We start from the raw sequence: 26139 nt of genomic DNA, 5'->3' as shown, positions 1-26139 counted from the left end.
TTCATTATTCTCAATGCATTCCACTATGCAGTGAATAAAGATTTGCAGCTGGAGTATTTCATTTAGTGATATCTAAAATGTGGTATTTCAGTGTTCTCTTTGTTTTTTGAGCAATGTACAATATTGCCCCAGGCAATTTGGCAAATGAACACCTGATGAGATGTAGTACAAACAGAAATTGTGAATACAATCTGCAGATTGTTGGTCTATTTAGTTCCCTTTGCACCATTTCTATAACTTTTCTATGTTATTAGGGTCTTCCTGATGTGATGTCCTCTTGTTCTGCGGCCAATGATCATTACCCCACCTTAGGGCTCCTTTCCACTTGCGAGATAAACGTCCATGTCTCGCATATGAAAACCAAGCTGTGGTGCCGGCACTTGGGAGCGGAGCGTGCGGCTGCATGTATTGCTATGCAGCCATACGCTCCGCTCTGGAGTGCCGGCGCCACAGCTTGGTTTTCACATGCGAGACATGGACGTTTATCTCGGAAGTGGAAAGGAGCCCTTACTATGAGGGTTGCGAACAGAAATTCCAGGACAGTTCATAAAAATATGACCCATTTTTGCCCTGTCCGTAAAAAAAATTTTAAGCTTTTTTGAAGCTGAAGAAACTTATAAGGTTTTTAATGACTGTATTATTATGACAGTTTACAGTGATGCAGCAGATGTCTTCATGTCAGAATTATTGGTTGTCTACATGGATCACTTATAATCATAATGAATTACCGTATATACTCGAGTATAAGCCGACCCAAGTATAAGCCGACCCCCCTAATTTTGCCACAAAAAACTGGGAAAACTTATTGACTCGAGTATAAGCCTAGGGTGGAAAATGCAGCAGCTACCGGTGAATTTCAAAAATAAAAATAGATGCTCCATACCATTCTTTATTGCCCCATAGATGCTCCATATAAAGCTGTGCCCTATATAATGCTCTGCACCATTCATTATGGCCCCATAGATGTTCCATAGAAAGCTGTGCCATATATAATGCTCTGCACCGTTCATTATGGCCCCATAGATGCTCCATAGAAAGCTGTGCCATATAGATTGCTCTGCACCATTCATTATGGCCCCATAGATGCTCCATATAAAGCTGTGCCACATATAATGCTCTGCACCGTTCATTATGGGCTCATAGATGCTCCATATAAAACTGTGCCATATAGAATGCTCTGCACCGTTCATTATGGCCCCATAAATGCTCCATATAAAGCTGTGCCATATGGAATGCTCTGCACCGTTCAGTATGGCCCCATAGATGCTCCACATAAAGCTGTGCCATATGGAATGCTCTGCACCGTTCATTATTGCCCCTTAGATGCTCCATATAAAGCTGTGCCATATATAATGCTCTGCACCGTTCAGTATGGCCCCATAGATGCTCCACATAAAGCTGTGCCATATGGAATGCTCTGCACCGTTCATTATTGCCCCTTAGATGCTCCATATAAAGCTGTGCCATATATAATGCTCTGCACCGTTCATTATGGCCCCATAGACGCTCCATATAAAGCTGTGCCATATATAATGCTCTGCACCATTCAGTATGGCCCCATAGATGCTCCACATAAAGCTGCCCCATATATAATGCTCTGCACCGTTCAGTATGGCCCCATAGATGCTCCATATAAAGCTGTGCTATATACAATGCTCTGCACCGTTCAGTATGGCCCCATAGATGCTCCACATAAAGCTGTGCCATATATAATGCTCTGCACCATTCATTATTGCCCCTTAGATGCTCCATATAAATCTGTGCCATATATAATGCTCTGCACCGTTCAGTATGGCCCCATAGATGCTCCACATAAAGCTGTGCCATATATAATGCTCTGCACCGTTCATTATGGCCCCATAGATGCTCCGTAGAAAGCTGTGCTATATATAATGCTCTGCACCATTGATTATTACCCCATAGATGCTCCATATATAATGCTGCTGCTGCTGCAATAAAAAAAAAATCACATACTCACCTCTCTTGCTCAGGACGCCGGCGCTTTCAATATTTACCTGCTTCTCATGCGGCTTTGTCTCCAGCACTGACGCTCAGCAGAGGGCGCGCACTGACTACGTCACCACGCCCTCTAACCTGAGCGTCACTGCCAGAGGACGCTGCAGACGGAGCCGCACCGGAGCGAGGAGCAGGTAAATATAGCGCAGCCTTCCCCTCCCTGTATACTTACCTGCTCCGGCGCGGTCCCTGCAGTCCCTGCTTCTTCCAGCGCTGCATCTTCTTCCTGTACTGAGCGGTCACAGTTACCGATCATACATTAATGAATATGTGGCTCCACCTCTATGGGAGGTGGAGCCGCAAATTCATGACTGTAATGAGCGGTAACTGTGACCGCTCAGTACAGGAAGAAGATGCAGCGCTGGAAGAAGCAGGGACTGCAGGGACCGCGCCGGAGCAGGTAAGTATGATTACACAGCCCCCGCCCCCCCTCCCCTGCCGACCCCGGGTATGACTCGAGTATAAGCCGAGAGGGAGACTTTCAGCCCCAAAAAATGGGCTGAAAATGTCAGCTTATACTTGAGTATATAGAGTATTATGGGTTTCCGAAGGTTAAAAAAAATACTGTCAGTCTGTGATTTTTTTTTTGAATAGCGGTGGAACATGGCCTGCACTTTACCTCCTGATTTGTTTCCACCTATGGTAGAGGCACTTGTGATGACCAAAGACCACGCCATCAATTACCTCTGATTATCACAGCTTTGCAAATATTGTTTTTCCTAACATTGAATTATATACACCACAGATCTCAACTTGACTAGACAATGAAAAAAAATGCATTTTTATGTGTTGCTCATGAAAACCCACTTTTTTAGCAATCTTTCCTTCATACCATAGTACTGAATATTAAAATAATATTCCCTGTAACTTTAAAGGCCATTTGTTTTAAACTTTGGCTCATCTAAGGGTTAACACAATGACTAACAAAATTACAAAGTACTTGCTATTTACAAAAAATGATATTTTATGCACCAAAAAAGACATGATGGCCACTAGGCATTTTTTATCACCTTGCTGTCATACACAAGTAGTCAAAACGGTCACAGAAATAACTTGAATCTGACAAAAGTAATAATAAATAAAAAATCTATGAAAATGAACAAATAAAAGTCAGACATTACTTTTAAACCATGCTTCCACAAAATGTTTAAAAAAATTAAACTCGGATGAAATATTAATTAGTACAGAAGAAACATGGGGAACAACAGAGCCACAATTGGGTGAGAGATGGGTACGTGCTTGGTTATCGCTTGCCTGGTGGAGTTGTGACAGGCACAACTCCTATGTCAGCATGAAGAAAAGGAGCTGCTGGATTAGGCTACTTTCACACTAGCGTCGGATTCGGCCTGTCGCAGTGCGTCGGGCCGAGATTCTGACGCTAGCGTTTGATGCGCCGCACAACGCGTGCAGCGGATGCATTTCTCCGGCGCATCCGCTGCTCCATTGTGAAGTGCGGGGAGGTGGGGGTGGAGTTCCGGCCGCGCATGCGCGGTCGGAAAAAGCGGTCCGTCGGCAGCAAAAAACATTACATTTAACGTTTTTTGCTCCCGGTGGTCCGCCATAACACAGCGCAACCGTCACACGACGGTTGCGACGTGTGTCAATACGTCACAATGCGTCGGTAATGTTACTCTATGGGGCAAAAACGCATCCTGCAAACAACTTTGCAGGATGCGTTTTTTCCCCTAAACGACGCATTGCGACGTATTAAAAAAAACGCCGGTGTGAAAGTAGCCTAAGGCTAGGGTCACATTGCGTTAGTGCAACCCGTTTAGCGCTAGCGCTAGCGGGTTGCGCTAACGCAATTTTTTTAATGGGGCCGCGTCCTGGGGTCGCGGTAACGTCCCCGCTCTCGCAGATCCCCGATCATGGCACGCGCTAGTGCTGCGCGTTCCCATTGCCGTGAATGGGCACGCTAACGGACGCATTGCACGGCGTTAATTTCGCCGTGCAACGCTGTCTGTTAAGCGTGATCCCATAACGCAATGGGAACCCAGCCTTAGACACGTTAGATGGGTTGCATTGCTGGAGTAAATTGATTCTTCAACAATGATGACGATAATTTTTTTTTTTACCCAAGCGCGTTTCATTGCCGTATTAGTATTTTAAATATAGTGAAAAATAACAAATGACAGTTTTTCACTTGATAAAGATGCTGATATGGCATTGAAATGCATTGTGAAAAAAACCCTCTATTATCATTGTTGAAGAATCGATTTACTCCTGCATCACAGCCCATCTAATGTGCTTCATCCAACTGGATCCCATGTACTTGATACAAGCGCACATAAGATGTCTTAGTGCTCATATACTTTGGACCATGTTGTAAATGAGAAATTGCTGAAAGAATATTCATGAACCTAACAGAGGAAAAGATACTTGTGTGTGACTTGTTTTTTAGGATCATTTGATGCATTCGTGTATCCACTATCCCAGAGTAAAAGCTGCTCCAATACATTACATTCTTTCCTTAGTATCATAATTAACCCACGGGAATGCACAAACAGATCATTGCTATTAATTATTGCAGGGTTCACAGTATAACAGTGATGACAGCTTGTTGCACATGGTCTTTTGCCTTGTACATTTAAGTACAAGTAGAACAGGATTCAGCTAGAATTTCTGTCTGGATATGACTGGATAGAAAAAAAAAATATTTTAAGCTTGAATTCAGTAGAAGGGATGCAAAATACACAACATTTTGTGAAAATAGAAAACACATGCAAGTCTTCTTTGTGGGGAGAACATTCCAGTGCAAAATGGCATGAAATGCTCTCAGGGGCGATATCCTTCTCTAATTCCTTAAGGAGGCATAAATATTTATTGCTTCTCAAACTTTCTGGAAAGGACTTATATAGGATATTACAAACATAAAGCATTGCCCCTGGGAAAAGAGATTCCCAAGCAAGAATGGGAAAGGCACATTTATTCCAGATGCTTATTCCTACCTTTCACATCACCCCTCTGGTTCCTAAACACACTCCAGAGATGGATATGTCATGCATGGCTTTAGATCTAGCTTTATCCTGGAATGTCCTCTGAAAACACTGTGAACAAGCAGAAGGGGCGGTATCATAAGTGGATACTGATCCCTTCAGCGAAAACATACAGATCTAGTAGAGGTTCAACTGAGTCAATTAACACTGATTTCACAGAACAAAAAGTCTAATGCAATACCTAACTTAACGTTAATCAGTGACTTGCGTAGTGTTAAAGAGGACCTGTCAACAGAATATAAGTGACCAGTTTTTGCTCTTTATTGTTGTCGCTCCTCTGATTTTTTTTCTTTTTGAATCCACCATGTGGTTCTAGAGATATATTGACCAATTTCCCAGTATGCTTTTTTATCTGCACAAAAGTGCATTTCTCATAGGATCCTCTGCAAAAATACCCTTGGTAAAGATCATAACAATTTGTATACTGGGTATAATAGATAAAAAGGCCTATCTCGAGAACCATATGACAGAATTGAAAAAAAAGCAACAAACAAAATAGAAACAGAATACTCTAGTGGAGTAGGAGGAATAAAGTAAAACCAAAAACTGGCCACTTTTTGTTCTGGCAAGGGATCCTTTTAATGTTATACTAATCCTCTAAAAGGGGATGTCCACAACTCATACAACCCCTTCTCAAACACTTTGTATCCCCTGAATAAAATAATCACAGCTAAACTTACCTCCGGTGCCATTGTCCCCTCCTTCAGATGTAATTGACATCCGGAGGAAGAGAGAAAGCAGCCGCAGCTGTCACTTCCTCCAGATGTCAATTATGTTAGACGGAGAGGAAAGTGAAGTAACCACTGATTGGTTGTATGGACAGTGTGACATAATGCTGACACTACTGGAATAATGCTGGCACCGTTTGTGAGTAGTGATGGGCGAACCTGTAGATGTTCAATTCCGGCAGGTTCGGCTGAACATCTAAAATAAGTTCGGTTCAGGCTCCTTTTGCATCAATTACTGCATCAATTCAGTGTGGCATGGAGGCGATCAGCCTGTGGCACTGCTGAGGTGTTATGGAAGCCCAGGTTGCTTTGATAGCAGCTTTCAGCTCGTCTGCATTGTTGTGTCCTGTGTCTCTCATCTGCCTCTTGACAATATCCCACAGATTGTCTATGGGGTTAAGGTCAGGCAAGTTTGCTGGCCAATCAAGCACAGTGATACTGTTGTTTTAAACAAGATATTGGTACTTTTGGCAGTGTGGACAGGTGCAAAGTCCTGCTGGAGAATGAAATTTCCATCTCCAAAAAGCTTGTTGGCAGAGGGAAAAATGAAGTGCTTTAAAATTTCCTGGTAGACAGCTGTTCTGACTTTGGTCTTGATAAAATACAGTGAACCTACACAAGCAGATGACATGGCTTCCCAAACAATCACTAACTGTGGAAATGTCACACTAAACTACAAGCATCCTGAAAGATGAGAAAAAGAAGTTAGATTATATTCACCCAGGGGCGGTCCCGGTCCGGTTCGAGTCCGATGGGTGTCACAGTTCAGTCCAGGGCCTCCCATCTTCTTACAATGACATCCTCTTCTTGTATTCACGCCGTGGCTCCGGTGCAGGCGTAGTTGCCCTGAGAGCAAAGTACTGCAGTGCGCAGGCGCCGGGCCTCTCTGACCTTTCCCGGCACCTGCACACTGCAGTACTTTGCTCTAAAAAAAGAAAGGAATGTCCAGTTTCACCGATTCCGTAAAAAAGAGTTTTCTTTATTCACATACTTTAAACTTGGAGGATACAGACTTCAGCACAACCATATGGGTAAGAATCTCAACGCGTTTCTGGAGACTAGGCTCCCTTAATCATGACTAATCCGTAAAACTCTTTTTTACGGAATAGGTGAAGCTGGACATTCCTTTCTTTTTTTGGATCTTGTACGCCTGGACACAGCGGGTCCGTGCTCCCGAGGTTTGGTTCTTGCATCACGGGTGCGCTGGTTTATGTTCCTTCTTACAAAGTACTTTGCTCTGCCCTCAACAGGGCAGACAAAGTAAGCCTGCGCCGGAGCCATAGCGTGAATAAAAGAAGAGGACGTCATTGTAAGAAGATGGAAGGCCCCGGACCGGACCGCGATGCCTAACAGACCAGAACCAGACCGCGACCGCCCCTGGGTGAGTATATTCTAACCTATTTTTCTCATCTTTCAGGATATATCGGGGGCTTATCTACAGCATTACAGAATGCTACAGATAAGCCCCTGGTGCTTGTGGGTTTAGCTCACCTTCGATTTTGGGGGTGACAGGTTCCCTTTAAATGCTTAGGAAGCCTTTGCAGGTATTTTTTGTTAATTTTTCTAATTTACTGAGATAATGACTTTTGGGTTTTCATTGGCTGTAAGTCATAATCATCAACATTAACAGAAATGAACACTTGAAATAGATCACTCTGTTTGTAATGACTCTAAATAATAAATGAGATTCACTTTTTGTATTCAAGAACTGAAATAAATTAACTTTTGAGGATATTCTAATTTAGTGAGAAGCACTTATATGTCAGTACACTTATATGTCAGCACATGTGAAAAAAACAGTACCTGGCAAATTCTAACAGGGCATCATATAGCTAAGATAGATCAACAAATATGAAATATCAATGGAATGATCCACCCAGTTGATGCAGACAATGTACCTCTGACAACCGTTTATGGGAAGTCCTGTTAAACATTCAGCATCAAAGTGCTATGTAGATTGCTGTATCTTGGATCATCATGATGTCAGTAAATAAAGAAAACCACCTCCCAACGCGTGTCATCCCTCCTGGGACTCATCAGGGGATATGGCAGACAGGATGAAGGAATTAGCCTTTCAGGGCAGTAACAAAAAGCCTTCTCTAATGTACAGGTCTCTGTACAGGGTTCATTTAAATAGGTGTGCAGACCCCGGTTAATACATGCATTTCCCATCACCTGACCTGTCAGCCACCAATGGGCGAGCCTACACACCTTCAAAAAGCACCACAGAACCTGTCTATGAGACAGAAATGGGTGCAATGAAATGCATATGTGATGTCCGGTTTGTAGGCAAAGTGAAGCCCCATTGTTGAATGCCATGGACCACAAGGTATGGTGGAACGCGCGCATTACTTCCGGAACGCGTGTGCAGCAAAGTACCACTCGCAGCTGTGGAACGCAAAGTGCAATGCACTGCACACATCACTTCCGGCACACAGGTAGTGCAGGGTGCCGCTAACAGCTGTGGACCGCATGTCTCACTTCTGGCGGGTGGTCCATACCATAACCAGGAAAAGTCATAGCAATAGAGATAGGTAGACAACAGCAAGCGCAGCTAAGTAGACAAAGTTGTGTCTATGGCTGTTCAACATTACTGTGTGCATAATGTGAAATTTAGTACCCAGAATGAAAAACAGAAAACTGAGCAATACCATTACTCAGTGTAAAAACGAGTGTTTTGGCTGAGCTTATAAAAATATCACCTGAATAGAGGTCAAAGAAGGAGACCTGGAGCAGACCATCTGAGACATCAGCACCCACACACAAGCACAGGGAACCAAAAGGAGCTCAGACATGGCTAATCTATTATGATCCCTATGCTTGCAACTCACTCTTCAAATAACCCTACCTAACAGCAGAGGTTGGCACCCTATAACCTGCGCAGTGGCGCCCCTGCTCGGCATTGGCTCACCCTGAGTAGAAGACCCTAGCAGAACTGCACTAGGGAAAGCAACCAAAGGTCAGCTGATCGTTCATACCCCCAGGAGAAAAGGATCTGAGGCGATAGATCCACCTCGCTTCAAGTTGAAAGATTGATCTATCCCAGTCACCACCAAGCCCCGTTGTTTCCACATTCTCAATTCCCATGAATTTTACAGTGGACACAATACCCCCATAAATAGAATTTACGTGTCTCACTAGAGGTGTATCCCTTTTTTGATTATGTCTCTCAGGAGTTCCCCAATCATTCTCCTAAACTCCCTGATGGTCTTTCCAACATAAATCAAACCACACATACAGGATGCCCTATAGATGATTCCTTTACTTCTACAGTTAATGTACAATCTTATCTCATATTTTCTGCCTGTAGTTATGCCACATAAAGTCTTGCCAACTTTGATGGACTTGCTGGTCACACACCCACCAATTTTCTGGTTAAAATAAAAGGTGCTATTGCCTATCCTCAAGAGGATTGATCACCTTGTGAAATGAAACAGTACTCATATTGCATCATGATTCATGATATTTCATACCGTAAATTAAAGGGAACCTGTCACCCCCAAACTCAAAGGTGAGCTAAGCCCACCAGCATCAGGGGCTTACAGTATCTACAGCATTCTGTAATGCTGTAGATAAGCCCCTGATGTATCCTGAAAGATGAGAAAAAGAGGTTAAATTATACTCATGCAGGGGCGGTCCCGGTAAGATGGGCGTCGCTGTCCGGTCTGGGGCCTCCCATTTTCTTACGATGACATCCTCTTCTTGTAGTCATGCTGTGGCTCCGGCGCATGTGAACTTTGTCTGCCCTGTTGAGGGCAGAGCAAAGTACTGCAGTGCGCAGGCGCTGGGCCTCTGTGACCTTTCCCGGCGGAGGCCCCGGACCGCAGTGGGAACGCCCCTGGGTGAGTGTAATCTAACTGGGTTTTTCTCATCTTTCAGGATACATCAGGGGCTTATCTACAGCATTCCAGAATGCTGTAGATAAGCCCTTGATGCTGGTGGGCTTAGTTCACCTTCGATTTTGGGGGTGTGAGGCTGTGGCCTCTGATACAGCTAGGGGGCGCTGTTTGTTATACACTATACACCAGATTACAGGATAATTGCCACTCAAAATGTAGCTTTTTATCAGATTGAATATCATGCGTCAACTAATCGCTTCTCTAAATACATTAGGGCACTATAGCGTGCTATTACTGGCCATTATCTATTTATTGTTTAATATTTCAGGATAAAGCTCTCAGGCCTGATATTGTTCAGGGAACATGGTGCCTTCATGCTTCTATTATGGTTTTTAATTGGGTTTGTGGATGTATACAAATTGATGTAATACAATTACATGGACTAGCTGTGTAACACTAATCGCTATCATATCATTTGTGTTTTCCCATGACGGCAATTTGTGCTCTTTTCTCAACACAGATTGGTCGGCCCTTGGACCTGTATTGTACTGTACGCGAGAACTACCATTTGGGAGTTATAATTTATAATCATAAAATGTGCAGTTCATTATTTTGGGATTTATCACTTAGGTTTCTCTTGAACTGTGTCAGAAAACACCGAATGTCTTTGGTCTCTGCTCTATGTTACAATTTGTAGACTTGAAGGTCATGTGGAACAGAAAATCTTTGGCCAAGAAGTCATTTAATTTGCAGCACTGCTGTAAAGAGCTTGTGATTCATTTTTAAATGTCTTATGATGTATTCAATTCTTAGGAACTTGTTGAGCTGGCAAACGTTTTTCTAGCAGAGCCATTTGCTCTGTCTTGTTATCGCCAGCACTGGAATGTTGACCCCATGTTTGGATAAACCGTAAGTCAACGCACAATATAGTCACCATTGTATCTGCTGTATGCAGTGTAAAAAATACTATTTTAAAGAAACACAATTGTCATTTTAGGCTTTATGAATCTAGCCTAATAAAGTCATGGACAGTTTTCTAATAAATGCCATTCAAATGTTGTAAAATATGAATAAATAAAACCTTACTAAACTTTAACCTCTTATTCTTTCTCCTTTCAATGAAGCTTACAAATATTTGCAGCATATATTGGGTCATACAATACATGCTGCAAGCATACGGTTTCCTTTGCTTGCAGGTGCACATTCATGGAATCACTGCTGCAGAGCAACTGTTAAAGGGAATCTGTCATCAGGTTTTTGCTATAACATCTGGGAGCAGCATGATGTAGAGACAGAGACCCTGATTCTAGAGATGTGTCACTTACTGGGCTGCTTATCGCAGAAGATATAGCAGTTCTCTGAATGCTGATCTCTGCATAACCTCACCCAGACCATTGATTGGCAGTTTTCTGTCTTTTAACATTGTATTCAGCAAACTGCCAATCAGTAGGATTAATGTTGTTGGACTACTTGGCAGCATGCCAACAAATTGTCTAGTAATAATCTCCTGCTGATAAAACAGTGATATTATAAAAAAAAAAAAAATACTGGAGCTTAGTAAGTGACACATCACTGAAATTAGAGTCTCTGCATCATCATACTGCTCCTCTCATAATACCGTATTATTTGGACTATAAGATGAACAGGACCATAAAACGTAATTAGGTTTTAGAGGAGGAAATTAGAAAAAAAAGTAAGCAAAATATGTGGTCAATTCTGTACTAATATCCCCTATTTTTGGTATATATGGTCACCTCATCACAATCCTGGTATGCATGGCCCCCTGCATCCCTATCCTGGTATGAATGGCCCCCTTTCTCTTATCCTGGTATGCATGGCCCCCTCAAACCTTCCCTGGTATACATGGCCCCTTCATCCCTATCCTGGTATGCATGTCCTCATCCCTTTCCTGGTATGCATGGCCTTCACATCCCTATCTTGGTATGCATGACCTCCTCATCCCTATAATGGTATGCATGCCCCCCTTTTTCCTATTCTGGCATGCATGGCCCCCTCATCCCTACCATGGTATACATGGCCCTTTCATCCCTATCCTGGTATGCATGTCCTCAACCCTATACTGGTATGCATGGCCCCCTCGTCCCTAGCCTGGTATGCTTGGCCCCCTCATCTATAGGCTGGTAGGCATGTCCCCCTAATCCCTAGCCTCATACACATGGCCCCCTCATCCTTATCCTGGTATACAGGGCCCTATCTCTGTCCTTGTATGCATGGCCCCTGGGATCCTGGTATGATTGTCCCCATCCTGGTATACATGCCCCCCTTCAGAAAACATTAAAAAAACACATAAAGAATTATACCTAACTTCCTTTGCTCACTCACATCACCTTGTTCCGATGCCAGCAGCTGATTTATGCTTATAAGCAGTGCATGGCAGGGTCATCATCATGTGCTGCTTACAAGCAGAGGACAGCTGCTAGAATAGTCACTGCTCTCCACGTCGGGACTATGTGCATTGAGAGCAGTGAATATTTATTACTCTTTAATAGCGGGCACAGTGTTAGCCACAGCCGCCAACTTCCTGCAGCTTCTGGGCATTATAATAATTCACGTGTGCCCAATGCTTAAGGGAATTAATATTCACTGCATTCCGTGCCTATGAGAGTGGAGAGCAGTGAATATTCATTGCCTTAAGTAGCGGGTACACGTGAAAGCCTGGCAATTGCAGAAAGCCGACTGCTGCAGCTAACAGCATCTCCGCTATTAAAGAGAAATGAATATTCACTGCCATCCATACCCATGGGCATGGATTGTAGTGAATATTCATTTCTCTCTAGCAGTGGGCACAGGAGATAGCCAGAGAAGCATGCTCCTGCCTCCTGTGACCCGCTGCTCTGCCGCTGACACTTCCCCACCTCCCTACCACAGCCAGAGCACGTACATCTGGACTATACGATGCACCCCCCATTTTCCACCTTGGAGGAAACAAGTGTGTCTTATAGTCCAAAAAATATGGTAATTAAGTAGCAAAAACCTGCTGACAGATTACACTTAATGAGTACTGTTTGTTCTGGAGATTCCCAGTGGGTATAGAAAGTCTTAGGGTATGTGCACACGTGAGGATTTCTTGCAGAAATTTTCCTGAAAAAGACCAGACATTTCTGCCCGAAATCCGCATGCGTTTTTACTGCGATTTTACCGCGATTTTTAACGCGTTTTTTGGTGCGTTTTTTGTGCGTTTTTTCCCAAATGCATAGAATTGCGGGAAAAATGCAGAAAATCCGCAAAAATAATGAACATGCTCATTTTTTACCGCGAAAAAAACGCATCCATGTGCACAAAACATGCAGAATGCATTCTAAATGATAGAATGCATAATGTATGCGCTTTTAATGAGTTTTTATAGCGTTTTTAGTGTGAATAAACGCAAAAAAATTCAAAAAAACCTGAACGTGTGCACATAGCCTTACAGGCAATAATTCCTGGTAAGAGTAGATAAACCTTGAGTCATAGTTCAGAAGAATAGAATTTTCAACAACTAGTCTTTGTCTAACTTTATTTAAAGGATTAACCACATGAGAAGCCCACACTTATCAACATCGTTAGTCAATTAGCTCTAGAAAAAGTCATTATTCTCCCTGTATATGGCTTATTTTTTCGATTCTTCATATGATATATGGATGTGTGCTACTAGTTTGTCTATATCATGTATATACAGTGCAGACACATAGGGAATTCCAAGCTCGCACTAGCTTTCTCTCTCTCACTACTCACACACACATTAAGCAAAATTGAAGATGAAAGTAATTAATAATTTTATAATGATTTTTTTTATTTGTATAGCGCCAACATATTACGCAGCACTTTACAATTAAGCGGGGACATGTACAAACAATAAATTCGGTACGAGTTAAGACAATTTAAACAGTGACGTTAGGAGTGAGGTCCCTGCTCGCAAACTTACATATCTACAAAGTAGATATAAAACTCGCGCTGCCGATGATCCAATATACATTAGGAGACCAGTTGAAGAATGGTCTTGAAACACATTGATAAAGCCACATTCCCACCGCATCTGGTCTCGTATTGTTTGCCTATCTCCAAGTTTGCTTACTATCTGTTTGGTGGATCTGCAGCAGATATCTTTGCTTCAGGGTATGTGCACACGTTCAGGTTTTTTCACTTTTTTTGCAATAAAAATGCTATAAAAACTCATTAAAAACGCATACATTATGCATCCTATCATTTGGAATGCACTCTGCATGTTTTGTGCACATGATGTGTTTTTTTCCGCGAAAAAAACGCATCACGGTAAACAAAAGCATCATATTCATTAATTTTGCAGATTTTCTGCGTTTTTCCCGCTATTCTATGCATTTGGAAAAAAACGCACAAAAACACACCAAAAACGCATCAAAAACGCATGAAAAACGCATGCTGATTTCTGGCAGAAATGTCCGGTTTTTGTCAGGAAAATTTCTGCAAGAAATCCTGACGTGTGCACATACCCTAAAAGCTAATACAGGTCCTTCTCAAAAAATTAGCATATAGTGTTAAATTTCATTATTTACCATAATGTAATGATTACAATTAAACTTTCATATATTATAGATTCATTATCCACCAACTGAAATTTGTCAGGTCTTTTATTGTTTTAATACTGATGATTTTGGCATACAACTCCTGATAACCCAAAAAACCTGTCTCAATAAATTAGCATATCAAGAAAAGGTTCTCTAAACGACCTATTACCTTAATCTTCTGAATCAACTAATTAACTCTAAACACATGCAAAAGATACCTGAGGCTTTTATAAACTCCCTGCCTGGTTCATTACTCAAAACCCCCATCATGGGTAAGACTAGCGACCTGACAGATGTCAAGAAGGCCATCATTGACACCCTCAAGCAAGAGGGTAAGACCCAGAAAGAAATTTCTCAACAAATAGGCTGTTCCCAGAGTGCTGTATCAAGGCACCTCAATGGTAAGTCTGTTGGAAGGAAACAATGTGGCAGAAAACGCTGTACAACGAGAAGAGGAGACCGGACCCTGAGGAAGATTGTGGAGAAGGACCGATTCCAGACCTTGGGGAACCTGAGGAAGCAGTGGACTGAGTCTGGTGTGGAAACATCCAGAGCCACCGTGCACAGGCGTGTGCAGGAAATGGGCTACAGGTGCCGCATTCCCCAGGTAAAGCCACTTTTGAACCATAAACAGCGGCAGAGGCGCCTGACCTGGGCTACAGAGAAGCTGCACTGGACTGTTGCTAAGTGGTCCCAAGTACTTTTTTCTGATGAAAGCAAATTTTGCATGTCATTCAGAAATCAAGGTGCCAGAGTCTGGAGGAAGACTGGGGAGAAGGAAATGCCAAAATGCCTGAAGTCCAGTGTCAAGTACCCACAGTCAGTGATGGTGTGGGGTGCCATGTCAGCTGCTGGTGTTGGTCCACTGTGTTTCATCAAGGGCAGGGTCAATGCAGCTAGCTATCAGGAGATTTTGGAGCACTTCATGCTTCCATCGGCTGAAATGCTTTATGGAGATGAAGATTTCATTTTTCAGCACGACCTGGCACCTGCTCACAGTGCCAAAACCACTGGTAAATGGTTTACTGACCATGGTATTACTGTGCTCAATTGGCCTGCCAACTCTCCTGACCTGAACCCCATAGAGAATCTGTGGGATATTGTGAAGAGAAAGTTGAGAGACGCAAGACCCAACACTCTGGATGAGCTGAAGGCCGCTATTGAAGCATCCTGGGCCTCCATAACATCTCAGCAGTGTCACAGGCTGATTGCCTCCATGCCACGCCGCATTGAAGCAGTCATTTCTGCCAAAGGATTCCCGACCAAGTATTGAGTGCATAACTGAACATTATTATTTGATGGTTTTTTTGTTTGTTATTAAAAAACACTTTTATTTGATTGGATGGGTGAAATATGCTAATTTATTGAGACAGGTTTTTTGGGTTATCAGGAGTTGTATGCCAAAATCATCAGTATTAAAACAATAAAAGACCTGACAAATTTCAGTTGGTGGATAATGAATCTATAATATATGAAAGTTTAATTGTAATCATTACATTATGGTAAATAATGAAATTTAACACTATATGCTAATTTTTTGAGAAGGACCTGTATATGGTTGTGAATTTCACTACTCCCCCCAGATGAGCAAATCCCATTTTACTATTTCCTTTGTAATCCGGATAAGACATTATTGTGCTTATTGCCATTACAGTTTTTAATTATAAAGGTACTCAAACACACACACACATAAATATTGAGTACTATGCAAAAGTTTTAAACAGGTGTGGAAAAAATGCTGTAAAGCAATAATGCTTTCAAAAATAGAAGTGTTTTTAATATTTTTTTTAAACAACTAACAAAATACAAAGTGAATAAACAAATGAGAAATCTAAATCAAATCAATCTTTGGTGTGACATCACATTGCCTCAAAAACACTATCAGACCATCAACTCTTCTAAGTACACTTGTACGTGCTACAGTTTAAGAACTCGGTAGGTAGGTTGTTCCAAACATCATGGAGAACTAACAACAGATATTCTGCTTATATAGGCTTGTGTAAATCCTTCCTTCTCTTCATGTAGTCCCAGACATTTCGTAATAACTTGATCAGGGCTCTTTGTCGTCCATATCATCACTTCCAGGAATATTTTCTCTTTACATTGATGATAGCTCTTAATAATCGTAGCTGTATGAGAATAATGATGATCCCTCTACACTGTGACTTCCCTTCAGGTATTTGTAGACAGCTATTAAGTCTCCTCTTAGCCTTCTTTTTTTGCAAGGTAAACATTCCCGGGTGTGAATGAAGACATTGTGTTCACTGAAGGGCTGGGGAATAGTGCAATAATTAGTGACTGCAGGGAGCAATAAACCATGGAGGAGGTTTATTGTAAAATTGGAGCTGTCTTGCAGCATATGGAGTTGGAGGTTTGGTCAGTATTATTGGTATCCTCAATACTGAGAAATACTGGCAGATACTTATCCATCATGAAATACCATGCGGAAGGTGTCGGACTCCAACTTTATTCTGCAGCATGACAATTACTTAAAACCTGCAGTCCTGGAAGTGATAATATGGCCCCCAGAGAGCCCTTAGCTCAACATTATAGAGTCTCTGGGGCACTACATGATGAGACAGAAGGTTTAGTGTAAGCCTATATCCAGGGTCATATATGCCACTAGGCACCAGAGGGCCAGCGCTTTTTAATTATTTCCCCTTTCCCCTTCTAGTCCAAATAGCAAAACTGGTGTCTTTGCAGAGGAGTTGGTAGTGAGGAAGTTTGGGGAGGGGAAGTAGTTGACAGTTCCCAGCATTTATTTGTACAGTATAGCATAGTGTGGGATGCACCATGTCAGGTTCCTTTTAAAAAGGAGCTTTCCAAATATTGATATATTAGTTAGATGGATAATATCTGAACAGAGGTCTGACTTTTGGACTCTCTCAGATCCTTCATGGTGGGGAGAATATCAGGCATGCACAGTCGTTGATTTTAGTTTACTGGAAATAAAGTGAGAGACTAAATGCAAACAATATGCCATAAATGTAAAACTTCTTTAGAGGGAATCTGCCACCACATTTGACCTATCTAAACGTATATATGGGCACACATGTTATAGACTGCTGATTAGAGTGACACCAGTATATCTCATATCAGATACCTTGCTGTGGATGTATCATCTTTTATCACTTTATATAAATGACCTCTTCCAGGCTCTGGGGAGGACGTCGCCTGGAAGAAAACTCTGCCTCCAGAGCTTAATATATATATATATACTGTATATATATATTATTTTAAAGAAATGTTTTGTAGCAATCTAATGACACCACGTGAAGTAAAACCCATTGTTTCTTGATGATTGATCTTTAAAGAAATGACATGTGATATTAGAATAACCAGCGGATATATATCCTTAAACTAATTTCCAATGTGTGCCAGCAGTAGCACAATAACATTACATCACTTTGAGATATGGACATTATTACCTATTGTTTTTGTTTCAATCTCCTTTAACAAGAGTACCACGGCAATGTGGAACTTTTTGATCATCATAAAAGAATCTGACATAACAATGGCTTACATTCCAGTGGGCTTATGACTTTGTGTGTATTTTTGTCATGCTTTGAACTTTCAGTTTTCTAATACAAATATTATAATAAAATGCTAATGTTGTACAAAATGAATAGGCAGCATTGGAAAACCCTCACCCTAAAAACCTAAACTAACCTATGTCTACTATATTCTATGAGGATAGCAAAAATATGTAGCAAATTGCAATTCTATCTGATTTAGGTTGAAGAAAAAAAAAAGAAAATTCCGTCCAAGAATAAACACAACTAATATTCTGTGACTTATTTTGCTTCTGGTATGGAATGTGAATTTGAGGGTCATTAATTATATGTTGTTTATTACTATAGACCGAAATATTTAATATAAAATAAACATGGTGTTCTCTGCTTCTCTCTGTAGGAAACATTCACAAGGAGTCACTTCATAAAAAGCTATCTGTATTCTCTGTCCAGAGAAGAGCCATGCAGAACCCTGCAAACAACTTAAGAGTTAAATTTCTACATTTTATCATTTTTGTTATTTAAAAATATCAAAACAGAATATAGATGTTTCTTAGAAATTATGCTCTTGTTTCCGATTTCAGACACATTTGCAGACACATCGGACAGGCATGTTAAAAATCAGCATTCCTCACTCTAATTTGCTGTACACCCACTCGTCATTAATATAGAAGCACAGTTTATTTTGGAAAACTTCCATCTTTCACAAACTCATTGTCGTGAGCAAAATGACCAACAACAGACCACTAGTGAATGTGCTACTGATGATATAATGACAGGACATTAAGGTGGCTCAGTGGTTAGCACTGCTCTTTTGCAACACTGGGATCCTGGGTTCTAAACCCACCAAGAGCTACATCTGCAAGTAGTTTGTTTTCCCCAATTGTGCGTGGTTTCCTCCGGGTTCTCCGGTTTCCTCCCACACTCCAAAGATGTACTGATATTGAAAGTAGAACCCCAATGGGGACAGTGATGATGATGTTATGAAATGCGCTGCAGCATATAATGGCGCTTTATAAGCAAGGCATAATAATAAAAAACATAATAACTTAAATATCTCATATTTATTAATAAGAAAAGGAAGGAAAATGTTATTCTTTTATGGATTTTACCCTTTATGTTATGGAAAATCAAGTATCTATTATTGTATATAAAGCAATGTTCTTCACAAAAGATTAACAATATAAATTTGTGTTAGGTCTTGGTCAACAGTGCCAGTGGCAGTCATTACACTGGTTACCCATCCACTCCAAAATCCAGTACAAACTTATTACCCTCACCCACAAAGCACTGCATGGCTCAGCACCACCCTAAATCTCTTCCCTCGTCTTAGTCTACCACCCTACCCATGCCCTCCTCCATTGAGGTTAACATCCTCAATAATCAGAACCTCCCACTCCCATCTCCAAGACTTTTCACATGCTTCGCCAATTTTTTGGAATGCACTACCAAGGTTAACCTTCGTCCGGCTGAGTAGGTACAATTGTAACTGTTCCGTTTTAAAATTGCAATAACTTTTTTTTTTCGAAAAGCCGTAGAGGGCTGAAATTTCGTGACATCTCTGCAGTTTTGGTCCAGGATATATTAGCCAAATTTCAATAAAATATATATGAAGGTACAATTGTACCTCTGCAGCCTGTTAACATTGTAAAATTATGCAGCCTGACGAAGGTTAATACGATTAATCCCAATCCCCACAGTTTTTTAAACGTGGCCTAAAAACGCATTTGTTCAGACTGGCCTACCGCCTCAACACATTAACCTAACTATCCTTTTGTTGCCCATTAATTTTTTTTACCATAACTAGGTTCCTCACCTCATGCTCTCACATGCTTCATGCATCTAATAGCCCTCTGTGTCTGCATTGTTACATACTTAGGCTGATAACCGATTCATGCAGCTTTTATATGAACACCCGATTCTTACACTATGGCTGGTCCGAACAATGAAAACAATTGTTACTATCCACCTTTCATGTCTCCCCTTTTCCTCTTACATTATGGCTGGTCCGAACAATGAAAACAATTGTTACTATCCACCTTTCATGTCTCCCCTTTTCCTCTTACATTATGGCTGGTCCGAACAATGAAAACAATTGTTACTATCTACCTTTCATGTCTCCCCTTTTCCTCTTACATTATGGCTGGTCCGAACAATGAAAACAATTGTTATTATCCACATTTCATGTCTCCCCTTTTCCTCTTACATTATGGCTGGTCCGAACAATGAAAACAATTGTTACTATCCACCTTTCATGTCTCCCCTTTTCCTCATAGACTGGAAGCTTCCGAGCAGGGCACTTTTTCCTCTTGGTATCTGTTTTGATCTTTGTGTTTATTGTTATGCTGTAATGTCTATTGTATGTACAAATCCCCTCTAAGGCTATGTGCACACGTTCAGGAATTCATGCAGAAAATTCCTGAGAATTCCGGACATTTTCTGCATGAAATCCGCAAGAAAACCGCATGCGTTTTTGCCGCGGTTTTGACGCGTTTTTGCCGCGGTTTTGACGCGTTTTTGCCGCATTTTTTTCCGGACACTTCCCAATGCATTTTGGAGTGGGAAATCCGCAAAAAAAAAACGCAAAAAGATAGAGCATGTCCGGATTTTGTGCGGTATGCGTTTTTTATGCGGAAAAAAACGCATCATGTGCACAAAACATGCGGAATTCATTCTAAATGATGGGATGCTTATTGTATGCGGGTTTTTTTTTGCGGTTTTATAGCGTTTTTATCGGGAAAAACCGCGAAAAAAACGTGAAAAAACCGCAACGTGTGAACACAGCCTAAAATGTAAAGTGCTGCGGAAAATGTCGGTGCTATAGAAATAAAATTATTATTATAACAGTGGTACCTCAAAACTAACTCAAGAAGTTTCCTTATAATCTCTTAGCTTCCTCAAAATGTACATATTCAAAACATTTTTACCAATATATCATTTTAATAGAACCACAGGGGACTAACTATTATTTCCCACAAAGTTACTAGGAGCAGAAGTGCTGGTGCTATGGTTCCAGGATTGGTGTCAGCATAAGCAAACCTTGGCAGAAGGGAAGTCCTATTTATCTAGGACAGTGATTCCCAAACTCCTAGTTCACATGTCCCCCAACAGATCATGATTTCAGGATTTTCTTACTATTGCACAAGAGATGGAATTATTATCAAGCTAGCAGAGATTGCCACATATTCTCTCACCTGTAATATGCTAAGGATATCCTGAAAACATGGCCTGTTAGGGGCTGTGAAGACTGGAGATTGGAAAACACTGGTCTAGGAGAAGAGGGTTGCCATGACACTCTACAAAAATATACCCTTATCCCAGTGAGGCATGGGCAGACGTTAATTTTAAGCCACAGGCACACATAAATCTTACGCCAAGACTGAATGCTCCACCAAATATATACTTATAGACCTTACTGCCGAGCATCACCTATCAACTATGGAGCCTCTTAAGCTTTGTTGACCCACTGCCTATCACACAACGCATGCAAAAAGTTTTTCACTAGGGAGTTCTAAAAGACTTCTAAATGAAAAATTACAAGATGGGAAGTGTACTTTTGAACTAAACCAGAGTTTCCCTAATGGAAGAGATTAATTCATAATATCTATGAGTTATATTTAGTATGTGAGCATTGTCCTCTTTAGCATTCAGTAGGTTGAAGCTCCCAAGCTGAGGACAGTTAGGGTGCTTTCACATGGAAAAAGCGCAATGTGAAGACACCCTTAGTAATGTGCCATCTTGCTGTTTTATCAAGTGAACGCACTTCTAGAATAATTAATAATGTAATCTACAATGTGCTACAATGTTTATTTAAAGGGACATTTAATCAGCAACTGTGCAGCAACAGATGTTCTCTACTTGTACCAAAGGCAAAAGGGGAACATTGTAATTAAAGGAATGCAATAAATTGTGCACGTTTTTATTAAGGAATAGATATGAGGCTTTGTAGTCAGTTATTTTATTGCTAGATTCAGATGATAACGTAATGAAAGGCTGAGCCTGATGTATCTGTTATTTATAATTGCCTTGCATTGTTATATGTAAGCTGCCATATCAGAAAAATGTCTTCACTCATTATCACCACTGAAGCCCATATATCTCTAGGTCTGCTTTAAACATCATTACATTTTTTTTTACATAATTTTATTTTTAATAAACTGCAATTAATTTTTAGAACTGAGATAACTTAAAAAAAAACAAAGTTTAGAATTTCAATATTTAAATTATCATACTTGTTAAACCGAACCTGACAGCTTCCTGATATATAAACTCTAGTAAATACTTGCATTTTCAATAAAACACTTCTAAACTCTGCATTGTGTCCTTGTACAATTGTTGGCTTAACATGACTACAATATTGCTTTTCCTTAGTATTAGGGCACTTTCCCACAAATGTGTACCGGCAGCACTGATTAAACTTATTAAATGAAACTGATTAAATTATTTTTCTACGTATAGGGTAGGAATGCCCCATTGACAAGGTGTGGGGTAATAACCAATTGTTCCAAAGACATACTGATAGGGAATCTAGATTGTGAGCCCCATCTGGGACAGTGATGATAATGTGTGCAAAAACTGTAAAGCGCTGCGGAATATGTTAGCGCTATATAAAAATAAAGATTATTATTATTATTATTAAAAAAAAAAAATTGTTAATTTATTCATTAACTTCCTGGAGAAATAACAAGTTGAACTTCACAATGCAGAGTTCTAAAAAAAAAAAAGTTATTAAATGGAGAATGCAAACAGGCGTGTCAGGAGGTCTGACGGGAATATTTTACTAAAGTAGAGTCGCCTAAAAGTTGAGTAATTGAAGTGCAACAATTTTATTAATATGCATTATATCCAAATATATTAAGACAATGTAATATTTAAGTAATCAATATTTAATCTTAAAAGTCTAATCACATTGCTTTACAAAGGAATATAACATGCAGCTATAAAGACCATTGTAGTAAACCTCTCCCAGCATTATCCTCCACTCCTGGGAAAGTTTTGTCTTTTCAGATGTACATGGAACTTTACTATATTACATGACTTTCACGGAAAGCTGTGTATTCAATAAACTACATCTCAGCATCAAAATAAAATCATGATTAATGAAAATTACTTGATTTATAGTGAGCAGGAAAGCACATTGCTAAGATAGCAGCTTTAGCTCTTATATATGCTGCTTAGTCTGACAATAGTCAGACTAAGCAGCATATACAGTGGGGCAAAAAAGTATTTAGTCAGTCAGCAATAGTGCAAGTTCCACCACTTAAAAAGATGAGAGGCGTCTGTAATTTACATCATAAGTAGACCTCAACTATGGGAGACAAACTGAGAAAAAAAAATCCAGAAAATCACATTGTCTGTTTTTTTTAACAATTTATTTGCATATTATGGTGGAAAATAAGTATTTGGTCAGAAACAAACAATCAAGATTTCTGGCTCTCACAGACCTGTAACTTCTTCTTTAAGAGTCTCCTCTTTCCTCCACTCATTACCTGTAGTAATGGCACCTGTTTAAACTTGTTATCAGTATAAAAAGACACCTGTGCACACCCTCAAACAGTCTGACTCCAAACTCCACTATGGTGAAGACCAAAGAGCTGTCAAAGGACACCAGAAACAAAATTGTAGCCCTGCACCAGGCTGGGAAGACTGAATCTGCAATAGCCAACCAGCTTGGAGTGAAGAAATCAACAGCGGGAGCAATAATTAGAAAATGGAAAACATACAAGACCACTGATAATCTCCCTCGATCTGGGGCTCCACGCAAAATCCCACCCCGTGGGGTCAGAATGATCACAAGAACGGTGAGCAAAAATCCCAGAACCACGCGGGGGGACCTAGTGAATGAACTGCAGAGAGCTGGGACCAATGTAACAAGGCCTACCATAAGTAACACACTACGCCACCATGGACTCAGATCCTGCAGTGCCAGACGTGTCCCACTGCTTAAGCCAGTACATGTCCGGGCCCGTCTGAAGTTTGCTAGAGAGCATTTGGATGATCCAGAGGAGTTTTGGGAGAATGTCCTATGGTCTGATGAAACCAAACTGGAACTGTTTGGTAGAAACACAGCTTGTCGTGTTTGGAGGAAAAAGAATACTGAGTTGCATCCATCAAACACCATACCTACTGTAAAACATGGTGGTGGAAACATCATGCTTTGGGGCTGTTTCTCTGCAAAGGGGCGAGGACGACTGATCCGGGTACATGAAAGAATGAATGGGGCCATGTATCGTGAGATTTTGAGTGCAAACCTCCTTCCATCAGCAAGGGCATTGAAGATGAAACGTGGCTGGGTCTTTCAACATGACAATGATCCAAAGCACACCGCCAGGGCAACGAAGGATTCGTAAGAAGCATTTCAAAGTCCTGGAGTGGCCTAGCCAGTCTCCAGATCTCAACCCTATAGGAAACCTTTGGAGGGAGTTGAAAGTCCGTGTTGCCAAGCGAAAAGCCAAAAACATCACTGCTCTAGAGGAGATCTGCATGGAGGAATGGGCCAACATACCAACAACAGTGTGTGGCAACCTTGTGAAGACTTACAGAAAACGTTTGACCTCTGTCATTGCCAACAAAGGATATATTACAAAGTATTGAGATGAAATTTTGTTTCTGACCAAATACTTATTTTCCACCATAATATGCAAATAAATTGTTAAAACAACAGACAATGTGATTTTCTGGATTTTTTTTTCTCAGTTTGTCTCCCATAGTTGAGGTCTACCTATGATGTAAATTACAGACGCCTCTCATCTTTTTAAGTGGTGGAACTTGCACTATTGCTGACTGACTAAATACTTTTTTGCCCCACTGTATAAGAGCTAAAGCTGTTATCTTAGCAACTTTACCACTAAGAAATTAATGAAAGTTTACTCTCAGTCCGATGTTTAACCACAAATTGGGTATAGTGAGATGGAGCGATACAATGACCAGATAGCTAGATAGATAATAGATAGATGATAGATAGATAGATAGATAGATGATATATATAGATAGATGATAGATAGATAGATAGATAATAGATAACAGATAGATAGATGATAGATAGATAGATGATAGATGATAGATAGATGATAGAAAGATGGATGTATTAGATACATGATTAGATGGATAGTTTTGCATTTAGCCATTTTATAAAATGCTAAACATAAATGTAATTTTCACATTTATGCAATCATAGATTAAACACATGGAAGTGACAATAGTTTTGATAAAATTACATTGTTTCATTGTTGCAAAAGTAACACGGCAAACACAAATGCTGTCAATGCAAAAATGTCAAGATGTAAATTACGTCAAGCTTAACTTTCTTTAATTATTCGAGCAAAATTCAAGGGAGAAACTATACAATTTGATTGATGTGCTGTGTTATATAGAAGAATGAAAAAAGAAACACTTACTTGGTTCACAGCTTGAGGACGCAATCAGACAACCTAAAAGAAACGTCAGTGAGTATCCAACATATTCATCACATAGCAGGTCATAAAATATAAAAAGTTACAAAATGATATATTGTGAAGGGTCTGTTCTCTCACTCCTACCTGAAGAACAGATTCTGGCTCTCAGGTTTCAGCTTACAAGTAGAGCTGAACAGAGCTAGAGGCAAGCATCTGTGATGGTCAAGGAAGAAGTTAATTTTGTGATCCTTCACTCCCAGCTGTACTGCAGTTAGAACAGATTTCTCCCTTATCCTTTCCATCTGAAGCAAGGGCACGCCTCTGCTGATCTCATCTTACTCTGTCTAAGAAAACACAGGATGGACAAACATTTAAAGGCATAGTAATACTTTCGTGCTCACAGGAAATGCATTTTGCTATGAAACAATTATTGAATTACTTACAATCTACATTTCAAAACATCTACATTAAGTACACTAGCACGTTTTGTCATGAATGGAAAATTAAGTTTGAAATAAGCTTTCTGTCATGTGTCTGGGTTCAAGCCCTTGAGCCTGTGCTTTGTGGTTGGCTTCTCTGTCTACTGAACAATGGAAGATACACCTTTTTCTCCAGGTGCTTAGATTCTATTATCCTTGTTGCAGCTTTTTTAGGCTAACGCGTGCTTTCAGTAACTCATTTGTCTTTCCTATCACCTTTCAGGTATAGTTTTATATTCCTTCCCCCTGTTGGTACTTCCTGCTGGTCATAGTCTCTTTTGTTTTTCCAGCCATACTGCTGTAGTTTAAGCCAGTTAATGAAAGATCAACTAGGGTTTATCTCTTTGATGTTTATGGGCATAAACCTGCACCTATCTTCTGTTTCTTTGGGAATTAGGTGACTTATTTTCTAACAATACGTATTTAATCCTTTTGTATTTCATGGTTTATTTTACTCATTCTGAGATCTTTTCTATTTTCAGCACACAATCCCTTCTGTAAGCGACGAAGCTCGCAATACCGTGCACTATCTCACCAGGATTCCTCCTCCTCCACAAGCATTCAGGTAACTCCCTTTACTAAATGTTTTGATAAAACCAGGGCTGCGACATACCTTTCATACATTCTCGTG

General features: G+C 40.5%; 1 protein-coding gene across 1 annotated transcript in view; it reads right to left on the bottom strand.

Annotated features, from left to right (window-relative positions):
* Positions 1-25295, bottom strand: part of LOC138638365 (type-1 angiotensin II receptor A-like) — a 149448-nt gene extending 124153 nt beyond the window's left edge. Inside the window, exons 1-2 of the mRNA XM_069727598.1 lie at positions 25174-25295; positions 25033-25065 (exon numbers count right to left, since the gene is read on the bottom strand). The gene's annotated coding sequence lies outside the window, so the exon portion shown is untranslated. The remainder of the gene's footprint in view (positions 1-25032; positions 25066-25173) is intronic.
* Positions 25296-26139: the final 844 nt, after the last annotated feature.

This window comes from Ranitomeya imitator, chromosome 5 (assembly GCF_032444005.1).
Source record: "Ranitomeya imitator isolate aRanImi1 chromosome 5, aRanImi1.pri, whole genome shotgun sequence".
In the NCBI taxonomy this organism is placed as follows: domain Eukaryota; kingdom Metazoa; phylum Chordata; class Amphibia; order Anura; family Dendrobatidae; genus Ranitomeya; species Ranitomeya imitator.
This window is presented reverse-complemented; position numbering and strand designations above follow the sequence as displayed.